General features: G+C 38.2%; 1 protein-coding gene and 1 non-coding gene across 4 annotated transcripts in view; both read left to right on the plus strand.

Moving 5' to 3' along the window:
- Positions 1-22059, plus strand: part of NKAIN3 (sodium/potassium transporting ATPase interacting 3) — a 605428-nt gene that overhangs the window by 91319 nt on the left and 492050 nt on the right. The window lies entirely within an intron of this gene.
- On the plus strand, positions 14915-15018 carry LOC116882358. The gene has a single exon (XR_004385636.1). It is a non-coding gene; the product is annotated as a U6 spliceosomal RNA (small nuclear RNA).

Below are 22059 nucleotides of genomic sequence, written 5' to 3' on the forward strand. Positions count from 1 at the left end.
GACAAGAGAAGGTTGGTTTTGAGGCATATTATTGGGTTACAGCTGGCAGAATTTGGCACTGACATATATAATTAGGCACATTTGTCTTTCACTTTCTATACTAAGAACCCAGGAAACCTAAGTCACACCTGCCCCTCCCCTAGACCAGCTCTCTCAGTGATACACACCACTGAAGACCCAGTTGCCCAGATGGAAACCTGGGAACCATGGGAAACAGCTCTCTTTTCCTGGCAACTGTATCCAGTTAGTAACCAGATTTTATTTCTTTCTAATGTCTGAAATACTCCTTTTTCTTTCTTTGCCTATTAAATAGTGTTCAGTAAACACTTTTATCTTTTCCCTCAGTTATTGTGATATCTACCTCACAGTTTTGCCCCTAGCTATACCTTCTTTAATTCTCTGTGCTCTTGCTAGAGCCATTAAAACACACACATGCATGTATGTACAATCACACACACACACACACTCACACACACACGCTAATGTGAGCATCCTCCTACCTGCTCAGACTTGTTTCAGATATAGGTTCCCTATATCACTGAAGTCACAGTCCAGGCTCTGGTTGTTCACTTCTCTAGCTTCCTCTTGTCCTGCTCTTTCTCCCACTTCCAAAGCCCTATGCACAGCCCTATAAATTACGGGGGTCCTATCTCTCCCTTCCAACCTGTGCTCACCTCCCGGCTGGATCCCCTCCTCTTCTTTATCTAGCTAACTCCACATATCTGTGAAGACTCAGCTCACATGTTATCTCTCCTTGGATTCCTAAGCTGAACATCTGATTCCCATCTACACTGGCTCTCATCCTGTTATATGGTAACTTGTGGTTCACAGCAGTCTCCCCTACTGATTGGTGAACTCCTTGAAGGCAGGAACCATCGCTCATGCTCTCGGTACTATGAGCACAATGTCTGGCATAAAATAGAGAATAAATGTCTATGAAATGGCTGAGTGGCCAGAAGGAACATTGCATTCCAACATCCCGCTTATTTTTTCTGAAGGCTAGAATCCAAAGAAGCCAGTCCTAAGCGTCAGGAGTCTTTGTTCATCTTTAAGAATTGGGAGAACTTGAGTAAGTCTTTCTTATCAGTGGGAGGAAGTAGTTTGATTTTTATCCTGAGTGAACTGGAAAGTGAATTAATACACTGTAGGGGCAAATATCTCCCAACTCAACTAATTTATGTAGGTCCTGGACTGATGGGTTATTGTGTATCTTGGTCTTTGTTTGTGAAAGACCAAATAAGCAGTGTTATAGAGGAGTACTTTTAGAATGATCATGTGTGACTTTATTTCAGGTATGATTCAGCTGTTGTCTTTCCGGAGTGTTCTCTGAAGTCAGGGAGATCTCCCCAGCTAGATGACCTGGGCAGAAACATGCTCTGACTGGTCATGATATGAATTTGAAGGGAACAATTAAGGAGTTATTTCCATTTTGATACTAATAGCAAGCCTTTTTACTTCTACGCCCTTCAACCTGTCTGCATTTCAGCTGCAACTTCAATGGAGGCTTCTGTCAGGGCTGTTAAAAAGACTTTGAAAAGGGAACATATGAAATCATAAGTGCTTCAGAAATAAGAACATGCCTTTCAGTCCATTACATTCTTAACCCCTTGTTTCTGTTCAAAAGACTTTGTTAAAGGTCAATAAGAATGTTTAAACAGCTTATGATTTAGAATTCCAGGAAAGCGTATTGTTCTTATTCTAAATATCCATTGTTCATAAGTAACTTGGTTTGGTGTATTCTGAGTTTATATTGTGAGTATAAATAGTAACTCAGCATCACAGAGAATTAAGCATAAACCAGACTGAAACCTAAATTTCAAAGCCTCAAGCTAGAGAGAATGTACATGAGGATTTGTAATTTGGAGTTACTTTCCCCATTAGATAAATGAATAACATAACATCTGCATAATGCTTTGAAGTTTACAAGGAAAATTTCCATACGCTTTTAAAAAATATCATTATAATGATTTAGTGATATCGGTAATAATATCATTTCATTCTACATGTAAGGAGACTGAAGTCTGAGAAGGTTATGTGGCGGGCAGTCCTACTAACCTATGAATGAGTTGCCATGGGAACCTAGGTCTCCTATCACTCCTTCTACTTGGTATGACATCCGCTTTCTGTTTCTGTTTTTGTTTATTAGTTTCTTTACAAAATTTTTTTTTCTAGCACGATTTACAAGATGGTGTATGAAAATGCATAAGCTAATACTGAAAAATATTTTTGGGTTTCCCATTACACTAGCATAGAAATACATCATTTTACCATCAACTTTTCCCGTAAGAAATAATTTTTTTTATTGCATCAAAAAGCTAGAGCTACTGGTCTCTAAAGAGTATTTCCTTCAAGTACTCATTGGCATTTTTGAACTTGTGGTTCATTTCACCTTTTTATGACTCCAGAAATTAAATGATTCTTGGCTGTACATCAAAAGATTATCATGTAGTTATTATTTATTTTTATAGCTCAGGTGAATCTGGTACTAGCTTATTATAGTGTATGTCCCATTGGCCAAATGAAAGCAATCTGGAAATATGACACGCATTTTTAATAATAAAAAGGCAGTAATTCTGCATTCTGCAGAGGTGTACCAGCAGCTACTTAAGTGAGGTTTAATGTCAAATAAGAAATACTGTGATGCCCTTACTGAAATCTTGTGATAGTCACATTTATCTGGTCTTTTCCTGAAGTCAGATGTAAACAACCACTTTGGGAAGAGGATTTACTAAGCATCAACTTCATGTATCATTTTTCTTAACTTGTATACCTGTTATGATAAAGTAAGAATAAGCAGTAAAAACTTCCCTTCTGTTTTTAGAATGGTAGGTATTCTGAAACATTGATAGAGACACAAATGTATATCATTAAATGCTTTACCTATGGCTTTGGGCCCAAGTATCATTATCTGAAAGTATTAAGAAAGAGTAACTAAAAGCCATAGAAAACTTATAAATCTCATTTTAGAGAATAATTACAGTTATCCATCACCAAACTGCTGGCAAGTAATGGCATTGCCTCATTGGATTTTTTTTTTTTTTATCCTTTTTTATGGCTCTGGCCTTTCTTCAGGTGTTAAGTCTATAAGCCATTAAGTGGATCTGAACGGCTAGGAGGAGCAGAAACCTGGAACACTCTAGTCCTGTGACTTTAAGAATCTGCATTAAAAAAAGAGCATTGACACAATATGGAGAATTATCCTAAATAAATGGAAGTTAGAAGTGCAGGGCCATGTGGAGATTACCCAGTATTGGTAATATTCCAGAAGATATGTTGTATGTTATTAGCAGTGTTTGTAATAGACATAGAAGTTCTACTCTTACACTACCTCCTGTAGGAGACTGTTACTCACTCAGTGATGTAGACACCAATCAAGTGTCTTAAAATAACAGAAATTTATTCTTTCACAGTTCTGGAGGCTAAAGTCCCAAGTCAAGATTTTGGCAGGGCTTATTCACTCTTAAGCCTCTAGGGGAGGATTCATTCTTTACTTCTGGGGCCTTACAGGTGCATTCCAATCACCGCCTCTGTCTTCTTCTTATAAGGATGCCAATCATTGGATTAAGGTACACCCTACTCTGTTGTGATGTAACCAAAATCTGATTGCATCTGGAAAGACCTTGTTTCTAAATAAGGTCACATTCACAAGTTCGGGAAGTTTGGACTTCAAGATCTCTTTTTGGGAGACCTTAATTCAATCTGTAAGAGATCATACTTTCCCCAACTCAATGATTTAGGAGATTGGATATATTGAAAATGTGTATTTTTAGTACCAGTATGAAATGTGTGTTTATTACCCATTGCTGTATAAGAAATTACCCCAAAACTTTAGTACCTTAAAACTACAACCAATTTATCATATCTCAAGATTTTGTGGGTTGAAACATAAGCAGAATTTGGTAGGTAATTCTTCTCTCTGTGGTATTAATGGTGGTATCCAGCTAGTGGCTCTCCCAGAGGTCGAAGATGGCTTTTATTCACAGCTAGGAGGCTGTGGATTCAGGACTTTTCCACATACTCTCCGAGAAGGTTTTATGTGGCAGTTTAGGGTTCCAAGAGTAAGTAACCCAAGAGGGAGGAACTAGAAACTTTTAGTCTTTTAAGGGCCAGGTCCAAAAATTGGGTGAGTAAAGCTTCCACCCTATTCTTTCAGTCAGTATAGTCTCAGAGAACCCTCAGGTTTAAGGGGGAGAGGGATGACTCTTTGCAGAAGGAGTGTTGTCTACCTTCTGGTCACAGATTACTTATATTCCTCCCACATTAAAAAATTTCACTTCGTTTCAACATTGCCTTGAATTTAAAGAAGCTGATGATTAAATCAAAGCCATGTGTGGGGTATGGTTCCTCTCGGGCTGAAGACATGTGAACTAATGGGAGAATTGGTTTCCCTCCTTTCAATATATAATGCTCAGATAGGGATAGGATAACCCTAGGTTCTCCTCCTCAAAGAAGGAGAAAGTGGGAGGCACATAGCAGTTACTGTTTTATACTGATTTAGAAATCCAACCAGATGCAGGTCACTGGTTCCCTGATTAGGGTCTAGACTTCTTCCCCTAGAAGTGATTGCTGTGGCTCCTGGTTCTGACCTCTGTGTCAAATCTCCTTTTCTGCAAAAAGTTTATAGGGCTCTTGTGTATCAGATAATCCAGTTCACCAATCAAAAACCACATGCATATCGTTTTGAATATAGAGCTTGAAATGTGCCAAATTATACAAAGAAGCCATTTTGTCTAGTTGAAAGGGTTTACCAAGCATATGTTAAGATTCACAAAGGCCTTCTTTTCTGGCAGAGAGGGTCAAAGATGTATAACTCTTAAAGTCCTGAGAAGCCCTCTAGATCATTTACCCCACAGCCAGGTGGTATTCCGGGTTTAGCCTTTGTCTTGAGGTCATTTCTGACTTTGCACATCCATTGCTGTGGATACTGGGATAAGAGACGGTTTCCTTTTTCACATCCAGCCTGCCCCAGCTCCTTGGTATTTCCTCTCAATCTGCTCCCAAACTCAGTCGTTCCTCTGTTTGCTCATCGCTCTTCTCGTATTTCGCGTTTGGTGCTTCCTCCATTCTGCCAGTTAGTCTTCTCTGCCGAGTCCACACATTCATTAGGTCCCCTTTTCCATTTTCTTGCATGATCACATGCAACACTCCTGCCAAATTTTCAGCCAATTCTGAGAAAGTATCCCATATTCTCCAGCTTCCAATGACATATTCTCAGTGACCCTCAATGCATCACCAACATTCTTTTCAAGGCCCTTGCAGCGTTTACTAACAATTTCTTTAAGGTCCTTTCCACTAGCAGTCTCCTTGAGCCCTTTCCTGCTTCTCTTTGCTGCCTGGTTCCAAAACCATTGACACATGTCACAGGGTTTATACAACATGACACTACCAGGTAATGAATTCTGTTCCAGTTTTCTACTGTTGCATAAAAATCTACCCTGAAACGAGTGGCTTAAAACAATAACCATTTTATTAGACGTTGTGATTTTTGTGGATTAGAACTACCGGCAGAGCTTGGGTGAGAGGTTCTTCTGCTCTAGCTAGAATTATCTGTAGTCCTTTGGAGAGGCCTAGAACTTTGTGTGATCAGCAGACTTTGTGTGAAGGGCCGTGTAGAAAACAGCGAGATGTACTGCCTATGAGGTTGTAATGTGCAAGTCACTACAGACAATATGTAAATAAGTGACTATGGCCGTGTTCTAATAAAGCTTTATTTACAAAATTAAGCAGCTGCCCTACCGATCACAGTTTGCCAGTGCTTGATCTGTAAGACCCAAGAAAGGCTTTGCACATGCGCCTATTACTTTCATGAAGATGGCTAGAAGGATAGCCTTCTTTCCCTCTTAGGTCGACACAAGACCTCTCTCCATGGTTTCTCTAGGATGGTAGTCTAAATTCTTACACGGAAGCTGAGGCTCCGCAAGTGAGTACTCCAAGAGACAGGAAATGAAAGGTGACAGGTTTGTGAGGTTTAAGCTTAGAAACGTGCATTGTGCCATCATTTATGCCGTTTTCATTGGTCAGTGCAATCACAGACTACCCCTCTCATATTGAAAAGGAAAAGACATGACCCTTAATGGACTCTCTTAATGGAAATAGTGTCAGATAACCTGTGACTATATTTAATCCAACATAACGGGTGACTTTAATTTAACTCACTTATATATGAGACATCTTCCTACCCTCACCTTCCTACCCCTACCCTTCCTACCCTGCTGTAACTGGACACAGATATGAAAACAATAATCTAAAATGCAAAGCAGAATGAAACGTATCAAGGACAGGAACAAAGTCTGTGAATAAGGAAACAGTTTTCCTCAACTCTCTCAGAATCCCTGTCTGCAAATTAAACTGCCAAGGGAAGATAATAGGAAAAATACATGCAGATTTATTCAATATAAGTTTTATGTGACATGGGAGCCTTCATAAGGAAATGACCTAAAGGAACAGACCTGAGTGTTTTATTCTATGTTTAATGAAGGGCAGGTGGTCATGTAGAAATGAGGTTACTATAGTAAACTGGGAGAAATTCAGCAAGGCTTCTTTTTAGGAAAGGATGTTCCTTTCCTGGACTAGAAGGAGAGTACCTTTAATATAAGAGTTTTAGAATCTGACTCAGGGGACAAAGGTTGGGGGAAGGTCACACTGACCTACTCTTGCTGGTTTTGCAAACTCCTTCAGCTTGATATGCTAAGATGCCATATTTTAGGGTAGAATGTTCCAAACCACATTAGTTCCCTAATATAATAAATCTGGATATAGGCATGTGTTTTATAAGTAGTCAGTAACTCTTGTTTTATCTCTCTTACCAACCAGTGTAGTGGTTTTCAACTTGTTTTTAACTGGAACCTGTGATTTACATTGTGACCCAGAATAAAGATGCACAATATATACACACACACTCATATACATTCACATACAAAACAAGTGTCTTCAAATGACAGTCATTCTAATTCTGTGCAGTGTACTTTGATATTTCCCGTTTTCTATTTTTTCTATTGTATTTAACTTTTAGAACTTCTCACCATTGTCCCCTCAATTGATTTTGCAACTGCAGATTTAAAAAAAAAATTTTTAAAGATTCTTTTATTTACTTGACAGAAAAAGAGAGAGAACGTGCGCGGGATTGGGGTACAGAGAGAGAGGGACAAGCAGACTCCCTGCTGAGTGGGGAGCCCAATGCAAGGCTTGATTCCAGGATCCAGAGATCACGACCTGTGCTGAAGTCAGATTCTTAACTAACTGAGCCAGCCGGATGCCCCCCACAACTGCAGTTTGATTTCATAATCTGTAGTTTGAAAAATAACTGTCTAGAAGAGGCAGAGGACAAAGAGTCTTATGGGTCATAGTTGCACAATAACTTATTGTTAAAATTTATTCCTACAAGAAGATCTGGAAATTTATCTAGTAGGGGAATATGAAAGAACTTTTCACACCAATTCTTTGTCCAATGGCTTCTCTGAGTATCTTTTGATGTATGTTATTTGATTCTCTGCCAATGATGTGTCTGCTAATTCTGAGCTGCTCTGATAAGACAGTAGTTTGAAGTAGCCATAAAACCTTAACTTTGGTGGGTTGTGAAAATAACGTTATGCCCTTGAGAAGTCATCACATTTTGTGAAAAAAAGTTTGAAAATTTTTCTGGTTTGTGTAGAAACTGTATATTTGTATCATGTTAAGGCATTGAACTAGGAAAAAATAGGGGGAAAATGACCATGAAAATAATTTGATTATAGGATTCCTTATGACAAGTATACAATGTAGCCATTCTTTAGTTTTACACTAAACAAGAGTGTACTCAGAGCTTGGAATGCAGCACTAAACAGGACCTCACGAATTTGCCATCATGGAACTTACATTCTGCAAGGACAGATAGAAGAAAACAAGTAAACAGACAAAATATCTGTGAAATGGGATGGATTATATGAAAGGAGCAAACATGAGCAGAAACTGAAAATGTTGGAATCAGCTCTTGACAAAGAGTGGTCAGGGAGGGTCTCTCTGAGCAGGTGACAATTAAGGGAAGAAAAAGCATGAGAAGGAGCTGTGATTAGATCATGGGGAAGAGCCTTCCGGGGACTAGGTAGAGTCCAGGATCAGGGTGTGGTTGCTGTGCATGGGAACTGAAACCCCAGAGTGAGTGAAGCCTAGTGAGTCAGGCTAGGCAGTTGTAGGAGATGGGAATGTGAGGGAGGTGGCCAGGAACCCATCCAGCAGGGCCTCACAGACCACAGTAAGGACTATGGAATTTTTTTTCCCCCTTTAGCCCAAGAGGAAGTTACTCACGTGCTTCCGCAGGAGAGGGTGAGTTCTAGTTTATGTTTTAAGAAGCTAAAGTTTTACTGCTTTACTGTAGAGATTGAACCAGAGAGAAGCTTTTCCTCTTAAAGTGTAGGGGAGGAGAAATAGTTTTTCCTCTGCCTGCCGTTCTTGGTTCTTGGCTGTAACACCCCTGCAATAAAAGACAGACCAACAGAAGAAAAGCCAACAGAAGTTTAAAACCAGTATACCTCCTGTGTGCAGGGTAGGTACTTGGGAAAATTGAGTTAACTCTCCAAAATAGCCCAAAACTGCTCCACCTAAAGACAAAACAAAGTGGAGGGTGGGGAGTCAGTTGTGGTAGGTTATCAGAAAAAAACGCTGTGAAAAAGGCTAAGGTTGTAATGCAGATTTCAGCCCAAGCCTTCTCCACTGATAAGAGTTTCTGGAGATTTAGAGTCATTCTTCTCTTTCTGATACAGAGAACAGACATCCTGGGGTGCCTGGGTGGCTCAGTGGGTTAAAGGTCATGGTCTCAGGATCCTGGGATCCAGCCCCACATCGGGCTCTCCACTCAGCAGGGATTCTGCTTCCTCCTCTCTCTCTGCCTGCTTCTCTGCCTACTTGTGATCTCTGTCTGTCAAATAAATAAATCTTTAAAAAAAAAAAGAAAGAGAGGGAGACATCCTTACAAATGAAGATTTCCCTTATAAACATAAATGCCTCTTACAAAAGGATAACTTGAATTTCATTTTAGGTGCTTTTCCTGTTTGCCCGTTTTTAAAAAAGTAACTGGCTCAAAATAATCAATGTGTCAAAGAGGTGTATTTTGAGGGTGGCATATTCTGCTCCCCTTCACTGCCCATTAAAATAATGACATTTTTATGTATCTAGAAATTGCTGCATGTACTTTGGTGCTATTAGATTACTCTTTGAACTGTTGGCTACAGCATGATTTCTGTGTTGCTTATTTTAGAATGCACAGGACATACAGACTACTCACATGTTAGCCATTAATAAATCTGAGACCTTTAAAGGTGTGAGGGCCTATTTAGCCAGAGTGGCCCCACCTCGGTGGAACAGCCATTTTTTTGTTTATGCAGTAAAACTTAAACTGACCCTGCCCCTCCCAGGGGAACTTATTTAAAAATAAGTCCGGGAAACCAGTCCCAGGTAACAAAGCCCAAATACAAGGGTGGGTCAGGTCAGGTAGAGATAACAGCCTGAATGCAGGGATGGGTGGGGTCAGGTGGCTACTTCCAATCAGTAAAGCGCGTATACTGTCTCCCTAGCTACGAAGGAGTGTGGGCCCTGCCTTTTGGGCGCCAATTCTCACCAAGGTGATAGGCTAGTTCAAGTGTCTGCTATAGGGTAAAGTGTAATTCAATTGGCCACCCGTGTGTGACCTAGCATGACTGTGCAGCTTTCTCTGTGTATTGCAATCTCATTGGCCACCTGTGTGTGGCCAGGCTCAACCACATGGCCTTTGCTCTATAAAACTTAGTCTGGGAGGCCGGGAGGGGTCGCCTCTTTGCAAGAGACCTCCCTGGCCGGTCAGTTTGATTCTAGATGCTTGGCGCGAAATAAAATTTTGCTTGACCTTTGCTTTGTATCAGTCTCGCTCCTTTGACCATGGACCCATTATTGGGGGACCCAAAATGGGGGACCCAACAAAGGCAAGGTAAAAAAGCAACAGTGGGAATTTAGAAATATTTGTATTTACTTATAAATTCAACAGGGATTGTTTTTCAGGTAACTATAGTATACCCTGTCTCTTACTTTACAGTGCATAATTTGGTTCCAAATATATTTATAAAGTTACTTTTAGGACAAAAAGAAGGGGATGGAAATCCTTACATTTTGGGCATCTGGGCTTGAATAGCATGTTAACAATAATAGGAAGTCTAATTGAAATTAATCCTAGAAATTACTGAACTTGTGAGTTAGAAGAAACCTTAGAGTTCATCTAATCAAAATCCCTATTTTACTAAGAGGCAGAAGAGGTCACAGAGTTAGTTGGTGATTCCTTCAGTCAAGGTAGAGTATCAAAAGCAATTGACTTAAACTACGTGCATTAACTCTCTAAAGAAACTACTTCACAACAATGTAATTCAATAAAATACCTTTAGCCTTTCTCCATAGTTTTTGCATTTTCCAAAGAAGAATCCAAATTCTCGCCCTTTTGTATGATCCAACAGAAAAAATTATTTCTAAAATTTAGAGCCAGGAGGCAAAGCAAAAGCAGAAATTACTTCTTTTGTCAGCAATGATATCCGTGAGGTTCATCATGTTTCCCTTTTTCACTTTGTGTCCAGGACCCTCAGAGTTAGATCAACCAGATTGTAGAAATTTTCTCCCTTTTCATTCTCTGTTGTTTCTGATTTCCTGTTCAATTCTCTTATTTTTTTTTGCATGCACATTTTTGTTGTAAGTCACTCCAAAATGCCTTTTGAAAGCTATTGAACTATAAATTATTCAGAAAAAAACAATAGTTAGGGACAAAGTCAAGACTGTAATTTAGGTCCTCCAACTCTCAATCGAAATTTCAATCCATTGCTTCATTGTTGAGAAACATTCATATCTCTATTTTTTCCCATTAGAGAAAAATAAAAATTAGCTGTTTCTGGTACTTTTGTAAAAGAAGGATATGAAGCAAAAGAGATGTCTGTCTACATGTGTCTCTATAACTTTGGCTAAAATTTCAAAAACTTCACCACACCCTTAACTCTAAAGCAAAAAAAAAAAAGAAAAAAAATTGTTTTATTTTATTTGTTTAGAAATATGGAAGTATTTTATTGACACTCAAAACTGTCCAGTCTTGTATGAATGCCTATATATTTACAATCAAAATCTGGGACAAATTTGTGTTTTCTTTTGCACACAGGCTGTATCCACAAAGACCAATGCAATAGAAACCTTTTACTTGAAGCTTTTCCTCTGTCACAAAAGTGTTGGGGTTCTTGCTTTCTGAATCCATTAATGTATTTGAATATCACCCAGTCACAAACTGTGGGACATCAGGTTGTCGGGCCCCCACTACAGCCTCCCACCCCTGCCCAGTGGAGAAGGCTGAGACTTCCGCACAAAGGCATACTCAGAGTTCTTGATGTTTTTCATCTGGTGACAACGTGTTACAGGGCTGCTCTATCCCTGGTGCGCTGAAGGGACTAAGGGTTACTACTGCCACTGCAGCCTCAGCCAGCATGGCACAGCTGCCTAATGTTCTCTGAAAAGAATATATTAATAATGTCAAAAGTTGGGTGAAGCCATCAGTCATGACAAGAGCTGCCCTTGAGAGGTTAAGATTTGCTGTCTCAGAATCCATTGGGAGCCATGGTAGATGTTAGAAAGTTGGAACGGGGCATACTTTCATATAACTGCCAATATTCCAATAATAGCCATTGGGAGGAGAAACTGAGAATATACTTCTAGAGGGGGCACATCTGATGAGAAGAACTCAGTGTGGAAAATACAAGCAGAGGATGTTATTTCCAGCTGGCATACATCATATTTCCTTTATTATCATTATTATTGCAGAGGACTAAGAAATGACATTGATTATTATTGATCCTTTAGAAAATCACTTTGGAGCCCACGTTATGGTACATAGCCCATAGTCCCAACTGATTACATTGCATTCAAATCCTGATTTTGTGACATGACACCTGGACTACTCTGGGCAACAGACTTAACTTCACTTTGCCTCCCCTCTTCATCTGCAAAAGGGGGATAATAGTAGTACCTACCGTGTAGGATTGTAGTAAGGATTAATGAAGCTAATATTTGTAAATTGCATTGAACCCTGCCTGACATAAAGTTAGCATTATTTGAATAGTTACTATTTTCATATAAATTTTCCTATTTACTCAGTTGGAAAGTTATTTTCCTAATAAAACATGATTCTCTCATTCATATATATAAAACTACCATCAAAAAACAACTTACTTTTTCTCTTGGGACTCAAGTCCTTCCAGCTCCCTTTTCCAGGCATCCCTGAGGACCATTCAGGAATGGACTGCAACAGTAATGGGTGGTCTTAAGTCCAACTCTTGGGTCCTAGCACCTCCAAGAGGATCCTTTCATTGTTCTCCTTGACCAAAACCTCTTCTCCTAGGCTCAGAGGGTAAGAGTTGCTCCAGTTTTCTGTCCCTCCCACACCATGTAACCCAGAGTTCCTAACTTTTTTTGTCCAAGGACTGCTTTGGCTATCTTTTGAAGCCAATGAATTGCTTCTCAGAGTAGTATTTTTAAATGTATAAAACAAAACACAATGGATGACAAAGGAAATCAAAGATATTGAAATAACACTTATCAAAGTGTTTTTAAAATGTTGCAGGAATATATGTGGTTGCTTATTACTACATTAAACAGCAAGCTTTATCAGAGGACCTAATAACTTCCATCATTCCAAAGGGGTGAGGAGCATGACCAATGTTTGAAAAGAAGTATAATAATATCATGTGCAATAAAATTAAAATATTGCCATTTTTATTGGCAACAAAGTCACAGGTAGTGCTAATACTACTATAGTTTGTTGCCTACATTCAGCAATTGAAGATGATGATAAATTTCAATTCAATATTAGTGAAAATAAAAATATATTATTTTCTCATTTAAGTTGACAGAATCCCAGAATTCTAGCCAAGGTCCCTTAGTGGATACCGTGTCAATGATCCCTGTTCTAATCCCAGATTGAACGAATACTCATTCCTTTCTGGTCTTGGAGAAGGAAGGAAAGAAGAGCATTAGAATGGGTCAGCATCCCTGACCCAGACTGCTGTGCACCTCTATCAAGAGCATCCTTGGGCCTCATCTTCCCAGCCTACCCCCACTGTCACTCTAGGCTATTTTCTAGACCCTTGGCTTCCTACTACCATTAGCTAGTTAGTTTCCTTCTTTCTTTTGATATAATTGACATATAATTTTTGTAAGTTTAAGATATACAATGTGTTGTTTTGATACACTTATATGTTTTAATAACATTACCACCAGTAGCATTACCTAACACCTCCAACAGATCACAAAATTTCCACTTCATTTTTGTGGAGAGAACATTCAAGATCAAATCTTTCAAGAACTTTCAAGTCTGCAATACAGAATAGTTAACTATAATCACATTGTTGTGCATTGGATCCCCAGAACTTACTCACCTTCTTGCAAGTTTGTACCCTTTGACCAATGTCTCCCTAGATTCCTGCCCTCCCCACCCCCTGCCTCCAGCCCCTGGTAACCACCACTCTACTCTGTTTTTGAGATTTCAGGGATTTTTTTTTTTTAATCCCACATATAGATGATATCATAGAGTATTGGTTTCTTTGTCTGATTTATCTGATTTAGCATAATGCCCTCAAGGTCCATCCATGTTTTTGCAAATGACAGGATTTTCTTTTTTTCTCATGATTGAATAATAATCCACTTAAGGCTATTTCTATGTCTTGGCTATATGGAAATACAGCAACAAATATGGGAGGGCAGATATCTTTTCAATATCCTGTTTTCATTCCTTTGGATATATATACCCAGAAGCTGGATTGTTGGATAATATGGTGGTTTTATTTTTTATTTTTTTGAGTACCACCATATGGGTTTTTTTAATAGTGGCTGCACCAATTTACATTCCCACCAACAATGCCATTTCTCCACATCTTTCCCAATACTTATCTTTTATGTTCTTTTTTAAAAGATTTTATTTATTTGAGAGAGAGAGAGAGAGAGAGAATAAGCAAGAGAGAGTGAGCACAAGCAAGGGGATCAGCAGGCAGAGGGAGAGGGAGAAGCAGACTCCCGGTTGAGCAGGGAGCCTGATGCAGGACTGGGATCATGACCTGAGCCAAAGGCAGGCTCCGAAATGACTGAGCCACCCAGGGGCTCCTATCTTTTGTGTTCTTGATCAGAGCCCTTCTAATAGATGAAGTGCTATCTCACTGTGGTTTTGGTTTGCATTTCCCTGGTGGTTAGTGATGTTGAACATCTTTTCATGTACTTATTGTCATTTGGATGTCTTCTTTGGAAAAAAGGTTATTCAGCTTCTCTGCCCATTTTTAATTGGATTGCTTTTTTTTTTTTGTTATTAAGTTGTGTGAGCTCTTTATATATTTTGGATATTTGCCTTCTATCAGATATATGGTTTACAAGTATATCATTTCCCAAAATTTTCTTTCATTCTATATATATTTTTTTATTTTGTTGATTGTTTCTTCTGTTTGAGAAAGGTTTTTAGTTTGTTTTAGTCTCACATGTTGATTTTTGCTTTTGTTGTGTGTGCTTTTGGTGTCATATCCAAAAAAAATACTGCCAAGACCAATGTCAAGCGGAAATTTACCCCTTATGTTTACTTCTAGGAGTTTTATGGTTTCAGGTTTCATGCTTAAGTCTTTAATCTCTTTTGTGTTAATTTTTGTAATTGGTATAAGCTTAGGTCTAATTTCATTCCTTTGCATAAAATTATCCAGTTTTCCCAACACCATTTATTGAAGAGACTAGCCTTCCCCTACTGAGTATTCTTGGTTTCCCTGTCAAATATTACTTGACTATGTGTGTGAGAGTTTATTTCTGAGCTCTTGATTCTGTTCCACTTATCTCTGCCTGATCTTATGCTAAGACCACACTGGTTGTGATTACTATAGCTTTGTAATACAGTTTGAAATCTATAAGTGTAGTGTTTGCTTTGGCAGCACATATACTAAAATTGGGACAATACAGAAGTTAGCATGACCCATGCAGAAAGATGACCTGCAAATCCATGTAGCTTTCCATATTACTTTTAAAAAAGAAAATCAGGTATCACAATGACTCCAGCTTTGTCCAATGCTTTCTTTCTTGCTTTTCTGTCAGTGATTATATCTAATGCTGAAAGTCAGATATTGAAATTCCCTACTATTATCATGTTGTTGTCTGTTTCTCCCATTTTTTTTCAAGATTTATTATTATTATTATTATTATTATTATTATTATTTTGAGAGAGAGAGAGAAAAAGAGAGAGAGAGAGAGAGAGAACCTGAATGCACACGGGTTGGGGAAAGGGAAGAGGAAGAGAATCCTCAAGGAAACTCCCCACTGAGCACAGAGCATGACTCAGGGCTCATCTCATGATCCATGAGATCACAATCTCAGCCAAAATCAAGAGTGGGAATGATCAATCAACTGAGCCACCCAGGCGCCCCTCTCCTGTATCTCTTAGTATTTGCATAACATATTTAGGTGCTCCATCATTGGGTGTGTATATGTACAGTTATTATATCGTCTGGACGGACTTGACCTAAGTGACTTTATCATTACATAATGACCTTCTTTTTTTGTAGGTTACCATTGCTGGTTTAGTTTATTTTGTCTGATATATGTATAGGTGCCCCTATTTTCTTTTGGTTTCCACTTGCATGGGATATCTTTTTCCATTCGTCAGTTTGGGCCTAGATGTGTCCTTAAAGTCAGTCTCTTTTAGGCAACATATAGTTGGGTCTTGTTTTTGTTGTTGTTGTTGTTGTTGTTATTTGCTTGTTTTGAAATCTATCCAGCCACTCTGTCTTTTGATTGAGTAATTCATTCCATTTACATTTAGAGTAATTACTGATATTTAAGGACTTACTAATGTCATTTTCTTAACTGCTTTCTGGCTGTTTCATAGTTGTTGTTTTTTTTTTAATTTATAGATTTTATTTATTTATTTGACAGAGAGATCACAAGTAGGCAGAGAGGCAGGCAGAGGGAGAGGGGGAAACAGGCTCCCTGCTGAGCAGAGATATGGGGTCTGATGTGGGGTCAATTCCAGAACCCTGAGACCATGACCTAAGCCAAAGACAGAGGCTTAACCCACTGAGCCACCCAGGCGCCCCCTGTTTCATAGTTTTATTGTTACTTTTCCCCTCTCTTATTATGTACCTTTGTGGGTTGGTGATTTTCCATGAATTCTCTTTTTTAAAATCTTTTCACTAAACTTCTGTTATTATTCTTTTGTCACATTAAAAATTCCCTTGTTTAGCAAAAGTACTAAAAACTGTACTTAGTATGCTGTTTATAGGAACTAGCCTTTTGAAATGAATGCAAAATTGCTGTGGTATGGAGACCACATTTTGATTTCTCATAAATGAAATGGGAGCCATTATGGGCAATTTATAATGACTACTCAAGTGTTGCTTATTATTTTTGAAGTTAATACTGTTAATATAAGGGAATATGTCACCAAGTTTAGGATAAAAAAAAAAAGCCACTTGAAAAGGCCTTTCATTTTGACATGGAAGTGTGGATTGATTGTTGAGATTCAGAAATACATTTGACAACAAAGTGGGTGGGTAGAGGGTGTTATAATGGCTTCTGGGTCATCATAGTCCTTGAGCTGAATCTTGATGGACTTCTCTGAAAACTGAATAAATAAAGCACTTTTTGAGGTCAGTGTGAAGTGAGGAACAGTAAACATCAAATAGTCCATTCTCTGTGACTCCCATTTAGAACAGTTGATGTCAATGGCAAATATACTGTATATAAGCACATGATGTACTAATGTTCATCGTGTATATGTATTATACATAAGTACGTAAATACATACCATGTTTCTAGATATCTATATTTTGAATTACTGTTATCACAATAATACTCATGCTTGTGGTATTTCAAAGTTCTATACACTAGGGGGAAGAACCTTTAAATGGCATTTTAAAATGAGAACATTAAATTGCCTTCTGCTTTGAGTTTTGTTTTTTTTTTCCATCTAGGGAGTTCAATATTTATACATAGGCTTTTAGTAGAGAGTAGGGCATTGTGTTTTCTCCACTCTGTATTTTGCTTTTCTTTATGAAATGGCAATGCGAAAGGGTGAAATGCATGATCTACTAGCTACTTTATAGTTTCTAATTGCTATATTTTTAATCCTGCAACTCAGTTGCCTGTATGTGTTGACTGAAGTCGGTTTTCCAGCATGCTAAATAGGGAGTGTTAAAAAACTAAGAAATTTGAAATTGTGTCGTATACTGTATAGGCTATAAAATACGAAATTTCAATAATTTTTAAAAATTTTTTACCTATTAATGAGTTTCATTTTCTTGTGTTAAAATGATCTTGGAAATAATCACATATACATTTCAAAGGCTTTAAAATCATCCACACACACAATAAGTGTGTATGAAGGGGATGATTAGAGCTCCAATTTTGCTTCAGAAGGTATGTAAATGGTAGGACTTGGCTATTGCTGGGTCTGCCAGGTGCTTCTGCTTTGATGTTATGGGGGCTGGGCTCCACATGCCACCAGAAAGATGGATCTGAGTCCTGTTACCCTACATTAGCAGTTCACTCAGGAATCATCAAGGCCACTGCAGACCATAAGACTTAAGCCGGGTTCTCCATAATTCAGAGAAACCACAGGGTACTATAATTCAGTGACCATCACACAACAATTCAGATTGTGATTCGAACTGGGCACAGTAATTTCTCAGCAATTTTATTCTACAAGCAAATGAATGCTGAAACATCCCAGTTTATCTTTCATTTATTATGGTCAAACTAAAAATTCTAGTAATGAATGATAGTCTACAATAAGGGAACTGCGGACATTTAGAGAAGTGACAATGGCATACATTCTTGAAGAACCAGTTCAAACACCTGCTTTGGATAGATACAGTTACAAGTGATGCTTTCCATTATAAACTGTAAATTGGTTCTGGATGATAGAGTAGTAATTGAAGGCTTTAATGTGAAGACATCTACTATAAGTTCAGTTCACTAAAATAAGAGTGCTTGGATTGTCTATGTCTTCTATAACTTAAAATGACATTTCTATGAAGGGAAATAGGAGCTTTTGTTGAATTAATTTTACCCAAAGAGGAGAATATATTGGTGCTTTAGACTGTGGGAACCTCAGGAGCCCATGAAGCTATTAATGTAGAAATCACAGTGGAGATAAAAGAAAATGTTGGGTATCTCCAGATATGAATCTTGCCTTTTCTAAAGAAGATATCAGAAAAATTTGGAAGAAAAATTCATCTCCGTGTTCAAAGATTCTGAAAAGAGAGATCATCTAAGAATGGATAAGAGACATTCAAAAAGCAAATCCTGACTATACAATTACAAATGATCCTAATGCAGATGAAAAAGTAAACATTTCTATGGAAATATAAGTAGACACATAATAAATCAACCTTTGAAAGGAGATGCACATAAAAAGAGCACAGAAAATGTGCATAACTAAGTAAGGATTCTGAAAAAAGAGGAAGAAACCTTTTAAAAAATGCCAGAAAGTCTAAGACCTAAAATGGGATGTTGTTTTGAAAAATGTTAAAAATTTTAAGAAATGATTTTGCAAAAATAATTGGTGCAAAGATAACAAGATAGATGTGATAGGCTCACTCCTGGGATTAATAAGCACAAGTTACAAAATTATAATGAGAAAGCAAGAACTACCTATTCTTCATTGCTTCCATTTTGTCTAAGTACAAGAATGAACTTTAAATCAAAAGGAAGAGACTCTTCATCATTCACATAAGAAATCAGACAATGAGAAAGTACTTAGTTATTTAAATAAGTCAACTCTCAGAAGAATGGTTAGGTCTTAAAAAGAGTTTGAAGATACAATCTTAGATTCACTGTCAGTGTATATATATTTTTTCTCACAGTCATTTTGTCTATGAATATACTAGGTTGTCAAAGGTAAGCAATCTATAGATTATTATACTATTTATCTCCAGTGAGGGCTAATAAACAGAGCATAAGGTGAGTATTTTGAAAAGAATGTAGTGATCACTAGGACATCTCCTGGGTTCACTAAAAACAAGTCATCCGACTTAAATGATGTTCTTTCTTTTTGTAGGGTTACTAATCCCAGAAAGTCTGCTTGTCAGGTTTGTGGATAATGTGGTTTTTTTAGGCATTGTAGATATATTTAGTGACATTACTAAAACTGAAAAGGTTTCTGTTGGTTTGCATGAAAGAAAGAAACAGACAAGATGATTTCTATCATCTGTCTATCAATCAATCTGACACCAGAAGGGGCAATATATATTTAACAACATTAATGTACAAATGGTCAGTGGTTTCAGTTTCTCATGGTTGCTCACAATTTTTATGAGAGCCCCTTGTGTCTCTGCCTCCTAAAAATAGCGAACACAATCTTAGCTTGCTCGACAGCCATGCAATGCTGAAATTAACAGAGCTCTTCACTGAGCAGTCCTCATCTGGAGCATCCAGGCTTGCTTTTGAGCTGTGAGCTTTAAGACAGACCCTAATAAATACGAATTTCCTCACCTGAGGAGATTGAAAACCATGTCATATGAGAAACTGTTGAAATGGCTGGTGGATATTAGTGTGGAAATGATTAAGCATGATGATTATATTCCAGTATGAGAAAAATCATCTGCTCTACTTGTTTCTCACCCAAGAAGTAGAAATGACTAATGAATATGAGCCAAAGCCTATCTGTCCCATTCAAAAGGGACCAAGAGTGTCCCTGTTTTCAGATCCTGGGTTTCAGATAAGTCCCCTCCATTTTCAGATTTTCAGTTTAAGTTTAGCAGAAGTGTTAACTGGCTGCTTAATCCTTGAACTTGACCAGGTTATTATTCAAACACACCTGACCTAGAGTATCTAATTCTAGTAGTAATCATTTGATAAATAACTCCGTATGGACAAAGAGTGAGTCCAAGTATTTCCTGAGCCTTAAGCTATTTCTCAGTATTTCTCATTTTTATTTCTCAAAATACATCATTGTATTTCTTCTGTCATAGTTAATTGTGCAATCAAGCTGTGTGCACAAAGTGGTAGTTAGTTTCCCCAGATACCTGGAAGGTCATGTGTCTTCATGTGGAAGTATAGCAATGGGATTTAGAAAAAGATTTATTTATTTACTTGAGAGAAAGAGAGAGGGCAAGAGTAGGGGGAGGGGCAGAGGGAGAGAGAGAGAGAAAATATTTGAGCAGACTCCCCACTGAGCATAGAGCCTGATATGGGGCTCAATCCCAGGACCCTGAGATCATGACCTGAGCTGAAACCAGTAGTTGACACTTAACCAACTAAGCCACCCAGGTGCCCCACAATGGGATTTTTAAAAATACTTTATCCTAGTAGGGAGTGTTGCAGTAAGCTTCTCTCCTCTACAAAGGTAGGAAGATGAGATAGCTGAAATTGGAGAAGGGAATGGATTTCAGGAAAGCTAAAACCTAGGTTTGGGCAAAAACCTAACCAGACAGATAAAGACTGGAACTGCACATGGGTGGTAGAGAAGACAGACTGCAGTTTGTCCAGTTGGTAGATATCTGGATACATTAGTGGATAAAGGTGGTTCTAAACATAAAATCTCGGTAAAGTTGAGGAAAAGAGAAAACTTTAAGAAAGATGTGATTGGAGAAGCACAGGTTGAAATTTGCTGTCTGCACAAAAACAAAAGCTAAATATGTGATTGGCATAGCCCTCAGTCCCACCAGAATCAAATACACAGAAGAACTAGTTGGGGTCTTTCTAGGAAGAGGAAGCACGTCAGGCTTATGACCAGACTGTTGAAGTCCCTGCAGTTCATGGGAGCCTGAAAAGAATATGGTCTCTCAGGCCATTCCCATCTAGAAGATAACTAACTGTTCAACCTGTCCCAGTATCAGAGCATGAACTGAGATGTATCAGGACCCTCTCCAGGTGAATCTCTGTCCCACACCTACCTCCCATTTCTCCCAGAGTCTGAAGACACACTTGCTGTCAGCCTCCTTACAACTTTGAGGGTTGAAGTTGTGTTCTGGCAAGGGCTCTATTCTCTTGACAAATTAGTATTTACATTTAGCTCAGTGTGGTCCAAAATATGTTGGAAACCTTTTTGGAGTTTGGAACTCTCATGGGGATATAAAATGAGGCAGCTGCTTTGGAAAACAATATGACAGTTCCTCAAAAAACAAAAAACAAAAAACAAAAAAACATAAACTTAGAATTGGCATCTAGCAGTTGCACTTCTGGGAGTATACCAGAAGAAGTGGAGAGTGAGATCTTGAGGTTTGTATGTTCGTAGCCACATTCTTCACAAGCCCAAAGCTGGGAACAATCCAAATGTCCACTGACAGACGGACAGCTAAAAAAAAATGTGGCAAATCTGTACAATGGAATACTGTGAAATAGTCCTTTAAAAAAATGAAGTCTTGACCCATGCTACAACAAGGATGAACCTTGAAAACGTTGTGTTAAATGAAACAACCCAGACACAAAAGCATAAATACTTTAGGACTTGACTGACGTGAGGCACCTAGAGTAGTCCGATTCATAGAGACAAAGTAGAATGGGGGTGACCATAGGCTGCTAAGAGAGAAGAGAATGTGAAGTTATTATTTGATGGGTCCAGAGTTTCTGTTTGGGAAGATGAAAAAGTTCTGGAGATAGTGATGATATTTGCACAGCAATGTGAAACACTTAATGCCATTGAACTGCATGCTTAAAAATGGTTCAAGTGATACCTTTTATGTATTTGATTTTTAAAAATATTTTAATTTTCTTAGTGTTTGGATCAGTTTTAGATTTACAACAAAATTTAGAGGGAAGTATAGAGATTTTCCATATAACCCCTGCCCCCCCCCCCCCCTAATATGATCTTTCTACTTTTTTTTTTTTTTTTTTTTTTTTTTTTTTTTTACTAAGGATAAATCTACATTGACACACCATAATCCCCCAAAGTCAGTAGGTTACCCTAGGGTTCACTCTTGGTGTAACACATTCTATGGGTTTGGATAAATGTACAATGACACACATTCATTTTTTATAAGGTCATATAGAGTATTTATACCCGGAGTCCTCTGTGCTCTGCCTCTTCCTCTCTTCCTCCCTACCACAGGAACCATTGATCTTTTT

Source organism: Lontra canadensis, unplaced genomic scaffold (assembly GCF_010015895.1).
Source record: "Lontra canadensis isolate GAN:19392208 unplaced genomic scaffold, GSC_riverotter_1.0 scaffold83, whole genome shotgun sequence".
NCBI classification, from domain to species: Eukaryota; Metazoa; Chordata; class Mammalia; order Carnivora; family Mustelidae; genus Lontra; species Lontra canadensis.